Genomic DNA, 8,650 nt, shown 5'->3' on the forward strand with positions numbered 1-8,650 from the left:
CTACTTCTTCCATTCTAGTCGTTCTTCTCCCAAATCTTGATGAGTACTTATGTAATTAAATTACACACAAAAACATCGTCAACAGAGGAGTTCAGCTACACTGTCAAAATCTCAGTCCTTACATGGCGCGGACGGAGCGGCGTGGGCGGGCGGGGGCGCGCTGGCGCGGGGGTCGGCGCCGGCAGCGGCCGCGAGTGTCGACTCGTGGCGGGCTCCGGAGCTGGCGCGCGGGCGAGGCGGGCCGCTGGCGCGGGGGCCATTGCGGGGGCGGGCTCCGGCGTAGCGCCGCGGGGCGGGCGCGTGGGCGCGGCGTCGCGGGCGCGAGCGCGGTGCGGGGAGCGGGCGCCGGCGCGGGCACGCAAGGGCGCGGGCGCGGGCGCGGCACGGCCGCGCGGGCGTGGAGCGAAAAAACATCGGGGCTTATGGGGTGGTGTTCACGAGGTCCACGAGGCCGAAGTGGCCTTGTGGACACCATGAAGGGAGGTCCACGGTGACCTCCCTCTCTCTCTCTCTCTCTCTTTCTCTTTCTCTCTCTCTCTCTCTCTCTATATATATATATATAATATTTTATTATAAATATATATTATTATTATATATATATTTATTTATATAATATATTTATATTCATATATTTATTATTATACATAGTATTTTATTTGTATATAGATAAATTATTATATAATAATTTATTATATAATTTACTATTTATTTTATAAAATGTAAATATATAAATAAATGTTAAATAATTTGAATACTGGTATTAGATATAACTATTAATTTTAATATTGAGCATTCACAATAAATTGTACATTAAAAATAAAGTAAAATTGATGCAGTTTAAGTTAATTTTATATTTGAGAAATTAATTGTAAGAATACAAAACAATTTATTCTCTTCTCATTCACTAACTATCGGGGGACTACGATAGCTACTAAAATTATTTCACTAACTAATGGGGACTACTTATGCCTACTAAATTTTTTGATTGTACTTATTGCATCATTTAATTCTGAAATTATTTTTATAACTAATTTTCAAGATTAAATTTTAAAATAACTACCGCGAGCATCGCGTGGGTCCCTTTAACTAATAGGATCTCTCACTTCCTCTCTCTCTCAGTGTAAATTTAAAATATAAAATTTTAAAATTTAAGTTTGAAAACTTTACATTCCAAATCTAAATTTAAATTTAAATATTTAAAATTTTAAATTTTTTATTATTTAAAATTAAAATTAAATTTAAAATATAAACTGTTGAAGTTTAAACTTTAACTTTTAAATTTTGAAATTGAAATTTTAATATTTGAAATTTAATATTTGAATTTTTTTTTAATTCAATTTATAATTTAATATTTAAAATATTAAAATTTAAAATTTAAAAGTTAAAACTTAAAATTTAAAAATTTTATATTTTATTTTAATTACTAAAACTAAATTTTAAAATATCCAAAATTTAATATTTAAAAATTTTAAATCCAATTTATAATTTTATTTTTAGAATATTTGTAGTATACTGAAATTTAGCAAATTGCGAAGTTCGAGTGTTAGAATAGTAATTGAAACTATTCCACAACTTTTGAGGGTTGTCGAGGGGTTTTCGACAAGTTACTGGAGTAACTAAGTGGCCGGAGGAGTAAAAGTGCATTGAAGCAGCGGAAATCTGTAATTTACACTGAGTACCGGTACCAGCATGATGGAGTACCGGTACCCAGCATAGCAGCTGCATGGCTGAGGGATCGTTTGGTCATTTCACTTTCACAGCTTGTTCTTATCAACTCTGGTCGACCCCTTAGCTTATCCTTATCCCTCTGTAGCTGAGGATAAGGTAGGAACTTCTCTTTCCCTCTTTCTCTCTCTAGGTTTTCCATTTTGAAGTGGAAAACTAGTGGATTTGAGTTTAATTCTTCCTCATCTTTATTTGCTAGCTGGTTGGAAGGCTTGGAGCTGTGTTTTGCTGTTGGAGAGAAGAGTTTGGGAGGTATTTCGCAGCTCTAGTACGGTAGGAAGCCGAGTTGCATCTTGGTAAGATGAGAATACCATTTCTCTCTCTAGTTTGATGCTAGTAGTGGATATACGCTTGGTTCTTTGCTTTTGGATTACCAGCTGGTTTGGGGAGGTTGTAGCAACCATAGAAGGTGTATTTTGCTATGGTTCTTCAACTTTAATCTAAGGAAAAAGCTGAATTAAAGCTATTGGAAGGTATACTACCTACTAGCTCTCTAGTTGGATGTATTGATTGTAGTGTTGAAGCAGTTTTTCATGCAATCCACAGCAGGTTCCGAGCAGGGGAGTGAACTCCTTTGAGCTGAGTTTAGTGACTCTTGTGAGCTGATTTTGATGTGCTTCAGCCTGAGTTGGAGCCGTGCAAGGTGAGTAATTTAACTTCTTGCTAAATTGGATGTATTAGTAGAGTATTGATGGAGTTCATGGGGTAGGTTTAAAGCAAAATTTGCAGCAAGTTGTTGAATCCCTTTAGCTAAAATTGGTGAGCTTTCGAAGGGTAATTTTGAGGTGCCCCAACCTAAATTGAAGTAGAATTAAAGCTGAATTATATTCTAGGTGAGATTCTAACCTAGATTATGTGATTATGCGGGGTTTATTATGTGAAAGTTCGATTAAGCTCCTAACTGATTTTAGAATATTTGTTAGGGTACTTGGAGGCTTCGGATTACCTTCGTACGCGGAATCATCGAGAGTTGTCGACTAATTGGTGGGTTTGACCTTACCAAAATGGGTGAATTCTCTCTATGTCTACTTTGACATTATAATATTGAAATTCTTACATATTCATGTAAGTATATCTTGAATGGGATTATGCTTGCATATCCACGTGAATATATATTTGGATGGCTTGAGGCATGTACAACGTGCATATTATATCGGATAAAGGGAACCTCTATGTAGTAGAGGAGAATTATGAATGGCTTCGCATACATAGATCACTTGCTTGGTTAACATGCATTGCATGATACTAGTATACTTGTATTGATAAGTTAAGTAGGATATCATTCATGAATGAATGGATATAAAGCTATAATTATGGCACTGAGATTCGATGTATAACTAAGTGAAGGATGCATTATAATGGTTTATCTTCGAGTAAATTTAGGCAATTCTATGTTGTAGACATAATGACAGAACTCTTTACCTATCATGTATAGTGAAGTTACATACTCATACATTTACATGTAAATCATGTTAAGAGTATAGTAGAGGATGTTTCGCATACTTGTATTGATAAGTTGGTTACTGCTTTCCCAGAACAGAGATAGCATGAATTTCATATTCTTATATATATGATCTAGTCAAGTAACTAGAAATAAGCATTATAACATAACATGAATGTTATACTAGTGAATATGATCTAGTTAAATCACTAGAATTGGACATGAGGATATACCGATATAGTCAAGTAGAAGTACTTGTCTAATACTTGTTTACTCCAGATAGTGGAGGTTTATATGGAACTATAGAATATGTGCCATGAGTTACATGAACACTAGAATGAGTCGTTGAGTATGATTTTAGTAAACCACCTTCCTTATGTATAGGGAGTAGTGAGAGAATTATATGTGAGAGTGTGGATATAGCCCATTAGAAACATTAATGTAATGTAAAGCATGCACTTGTTTAAGTCCTACTATCCATTGGTAGAGGTATCTCACCAAGTAATTGATAGTAGGTTATGACGTAGTGTTAATTGTCGACCTTGTGTCGAGCTGAGATTCTATATTAGAGACATGATGAACTTGTGAAACCTACGCTATGGATTACGCTTACTTGCCAATGTGCTCATTCGCACATGCTTGTGAGGGTCGCTCCCCACAAGCCGGCACTCCGGAGTTGGCCTACGCGACAGATTGCTCGCTTATGTATGAGACTGAGCACCGAAGTGGATTGGTGTGGGTAGTGTTGACTTCCACGGGGCCATTAGGCACGGCACGGGCTGAGACTTTACCATGTGTAAGTCTCTTGTTAATTGGGTTAATGTTAAGGACTTTAACCTTAGATGGACATAGTAGTAAGGATATGTCATTGGTTGAATATATTAGTAATGAGCATACTAGAATGTTCGCATCCCTGTTGGTCAATAGTTTAATGACAGTTCCTGCATGTTTACACTCTTGTTAGTGTAGGAAAATAGCTACATGAGGTCATTAACTAGTTAAATTATAATGACGATATTCTGCATACAGCCGAACATATATCTAATTAAACGGTTAATTAGCATGATTTATAGAACATGTAATGATGAACTAGTACATAAGGCATGTTAGAAAACATATCTTGTGAGGCCTGCTATGGTTAAATTGTTTCATTTACTTGTTGCATATATTTTGTTTACTTATTGTTGTTTACTCATACCTCAGTTGACCTAGTGGTGCACTTCGCCACTCTCGGCAGCTTACCCACTGGAAACTATTGTTTAATAGTTCTCACGCCCTTTTGTTGGTTGTTTTTGTGCAGAGCCTTCCACAGCGGGAAAGGCTAGGGTTCCTGACGAGAGGTTAGCGGCTAGTTAGAACCTTCTCGATGTTAAATAGATGAAACCGTACCAGCTGTTCTAGTTGAGTTCAGTGTTGTATAGTGGTACTATGTAGAATGTACTTTGTACTTTGCTTCTAGGCTATATTAAAGTTTTGTATTTGTATAAGCTTATAAACTTTTAAGTTTTTGCTCTGATTACTTGGTTAGAATATTATGCTTTTGCTATGTTATTTATAGACGCCTGGTGTACACTTGAGGTTGTGGTGTACACGGCGGGTCTGTGCACGTAACTGGTAAGCTTCCGCTGAAGTCCAGGGCGTGACAATATTGCAATTTGAAATTTAAAATTTAAAATTTAAAACTTAAAATCTAAAAATTTTATATTTTATCTTAATTACTAAAACTAAATTTTACAATTTTACATTTTTAAACTTTAAATTTCAGTTTCTAAATTTTAAATTTTACATTTTATATTCAAATTTTGAATTTTAAAAGTTAAAATATAAATCTAATATTTGAAACCTAAAATTTTAAATTTGATATTTGATATTTAAAAGTTAAAAATAATATTTAAAATCTAAATCTGGAAGATGTTTATTTGAAATTCATCAATTTTAAATTTTAAATCTGAATAATAGTTTAAAATTCAGCTATAAAATCAAATTTTAAATTTAAATTTTAAATCAAAAATCAAACTGAGATTTAGGTTGCCGATGTTGATCCGCTGCGAAGCGCGGGCCCTAAATTAGTATACATCAATTGATGGTCAATTTACACACACACAACTCGATAGAATATGCTAACTATCCCGCGATCCCATTATCTCGATCAGCAACGGATGCTAAGAGCTCTAAAAAGAAAACATCAGATTAAGGAGGGCGTGCGAACCACCGAACAACAGTCCTCAGCGAATAATCAACAACATCGATGATTTACACCACTAGGTCTACTAAAGGCAAAATAGTAAACTGAATGATATGAATAACAGAATATAACTAGCAATATACCCGCGTTTTGCAGCGGATGGAATTTTTAAGTTCATAGTTATTATATTATAATAGAGTCAAATAAAAGTGCTAATTTATATATATATATATCTCTTATTTGGAGAGAGAGAGAGAAAAGAACATTAAGTAAAAGTTAAAATCAGTGAGAGAGATAAAGAGAGAGCACTTTCAAACTTTTAAATATAGTATATTTTACTCATAATTTAGAAAAATAAAAATTAAAGATTTTTAAAAATATATAATTACTAAATTAAAGTTTAAAATTATTTTAAATATTTATATATTTTGTTTGGAGAATGAGAGAAAAAAAAGCATTTAATTAAATATTAAATTGAGGGAGAGAGGAAAGCGGCATGCACATTTGTCGACGAGAGAGGAAAAGAGAAGAGAAAAGATATAAACATTAAATTAAATAAAAATTAAGTAAAAAAGAGAGTACACACTCCGTGAAGTGAGAAAGATATAAGAAAGATATGCGTTACATTAAAAGATTATCTCTTCAACGGACCCAAAATAGAATAGATTCATAATCTACACTGCACAATATGCATCCAATATCTCGATTACCAAATACATGGTGTATTGGATGTGGTTTATAATATTATGCATGATACTCTTAAAAATCAATTATAAACAATTCAAAAATTAAGATTTAATTTATTGATTATGTTTTATAACATTCGAAATATTTATGTATTAAAAACTATAAACCTTAAATACATTTATTGAAGTAAAATTATATTTTTTTGACTTGGTTCATGGTACACCAAGTGCATGGAATATATCAAATGGACATATGTCCACAAACAAACCCCTCCCGGATATCTATAACATACATGAATTCTCAGTTTTGGAATAGGTGGCGAGCGTGGAGGCGCGGGCAGGGGCGAGCGCGGGGCGCGGGCAGGCGGGCGCGCGTGGCGGGGCGCCGCGTGGCGCGGGCCACGCGTGGCACGCGGGGAGCGGGCACCGGGCGCGAGCAGGAAGCGCGAGCCGCGCGGGGCCGCGGCGTGACAGTGGTGGCGAGCGGAGGCGCGGCAGGGCCGAGCCGGGGCCGGGCCAGCAGGCGTTGCGTGCGGGCGCCGCGTGCGCGGGCGAGCGGGCTGCGCGCACGGGCACGTGGGGCAGGGCACGCGTGCGCGGAGAGGAGAGGGAGAGGAGAGGGAGAGGCGTGCGCGCGTGCGATGGGCATGCGGGCGCCGCAGGCGGCGCGCTCGCGGGCCCCGCGTGCGCGGGAGAGTGAGGGCGGGAGAGGAGAGGAGAGGAGAGAGAGAGGCGGGGCCCAGCTGAAGGAAGAGGAGAGGGAGAGAGGGATTTTTTTTTTTGTCTCTTTTGTCTCTTTCTACTTTTTCTTTTTAATCATTTTTAATATATTTGTTTCTCTTAATATATGATTAAAAAAATTATAAATTTTTTAATTCAATCTAAATTTTATTATTTTATAAAAATTTAAAATATATAAATAATTTAAATAAGTAAATTATTGTATTCAATATAATTTTTAATTAAGCTGAATAAAAGAATTATTAAAAATATATTAAAAATAATGAAGGAAATTTAAAAAAATGAAACATAAAAAGTAAAAAAAAATAAAAATAAAAAAAGGATAAGATAGATAAAAGAAGAATAGAGGCAAAAATGTAAGAACAATAAATCAATTTTTTCTAAAATTATATATAATTATAATAATAATCTATAATATATATAGATAAATGTAATTAAATATAATTTCTTATTAGATGATTTTTGTCTTTATTTTTGTAATCTTCTTATAATTTTATTACAGCAATATGTTGTTTTTTTAGTTATTTTTTTATACATTTTTGACTCTTTTTTTTACTATTATTTATTTTATTTATATATTTTATTTCTGCACGAATCATTCCACCGCAACGCGCCGGTCCTTAACTAGATTCACTAAATATAAAATTATATGTTTATTGGATGCTAGGATCTGTCCCACCGCCCGGGATCCCTTTTTGTTTGAACACAGCGGAAAAAGCGTCTAAATTTTTTTTTTTTTTTTACATAAAACCTGACCCCAGAGTATGCCAGATCCGCCACAAATACAGGAGATCCATTGTTCACACGGACAGAGTCTCCCCTATATTTGTACGGCGTCGCACGAGTACAAGAGTACAACCAGGATACAACCACAACAAATGAACATACAAATAACCAATCGTTATATGTATTCATACACCATTCACCACAGATTCACATTTATGCATTCAACATTTAAACATAAATCCATAGAAAATCTTTTGAAAACTCTTTCCTGCACAGAAATCTTTATTCTTTAAAAACGCTACCACGAGGGGTAGAAAGCCTTTTATTTTACAAAATCCAGAAATCTTTTTATTACATTCATGAAAATCCTCATATTCAAATGTAATAAAAATACTGAACCATATAAATACTCTAAGCTATGTATCAACAGAAATAAAAAGAGTAAGAACAAAACCGAGCAACCTGGGTCGGGAGATCTATCGACCGCTACGTACGTGTCTCACGTCTCGTCTCAACTCTCACCGCCCGTGATACCTGAAAAATGGTAGGGGAGGTGAGAATATGTAAACATGTCTCCCCTCCCAGTGGGTACCGCAAACCGAAGAAGGCGAGGAGTACTCACCGGATCAGGAAGAACTATATAACAACACGGGTTAGTGGAAGTATAGTAGCAACAATAATACACGAAAGAGGTATATAAGATAACTGAATACAGTAGCAATAAACTGAAAGGAAGTAGGAACTATACTGAATAAATGGCTACCGCTACTGTAACTAGAACAGAAGGCATACATGAATATCTACTATAGTAGCAAGACAACTATAAAGTAAGAACTGTAAGTATGCATGCAACGACTGCTACTATAGACATATGCGTCAAACGGACAAGAAGTCCAAAATACCCAATCTAAACCGCCGTGTCGGTCTAAGGACCTCAGGCAAAAGCCCACTAACACTCTACCTGCATATAACCCAGTCCTGACCGCTGGGCTCACGGGTTGACACAAGCAACCACTTTTCCGGAAAAGAACACTCCTTGCGGTGGATCAGACCGCCAGTGTTCGTGAAATGCGACGAGTCGGGCGATCAATGCTGATATGCTCAAAGGCCAACCGTCGGCAACCAGCCGACAATCCTGCCCACAGG

The 8,650-nt window shown here is 36.3% G+C and overlaps 1 long non-coding RNA gene across 5 annotated transcripts; it reads left to right on the plus strand.

Moving 5' to 3' along the window:
* LOC109724519 lies at positions 1,755 to 4,696 on the plus strand. 5 transcript variants are annotated; one of them, XR_002219955.1, is made up of 5 exons: positions 1,755 to 1,824; positions 1,925 to 2,198; positions 2,272 to 2,368; positions 2,649 to 2,709; positions 4,467 to 4,696. It is a non-coding gene; the product is annotated as an uncharacterized LOC109724519 (long non-coding RNA). The 5 variants fall into 5 exon arrangements; XR_002219952.1 differs by having other exon boundaries at positions 1,756 to 1,824; positions 1,925 to 2,021; XR_002219953.1 differs by lacking the exon at positions 1,755 to 1,824 and having other exon boundaries at positions 1,831 to 2,198.

Source organism: Ananas comosus, linkage group 18 (genome assembly GCF_001540865.1).
Source record: "Ananas comosus cultivar F153 linkage group 18, ASM154086v1, whole genome shotgun sequence".
In the NCBI taxonomy this organism is placed as follows: Eukaryota; Viridiplantae; Streptophyta; class Magnoliopsida; order Poales; family Bromeliaceae; genus Ananas; species Ananas comosus.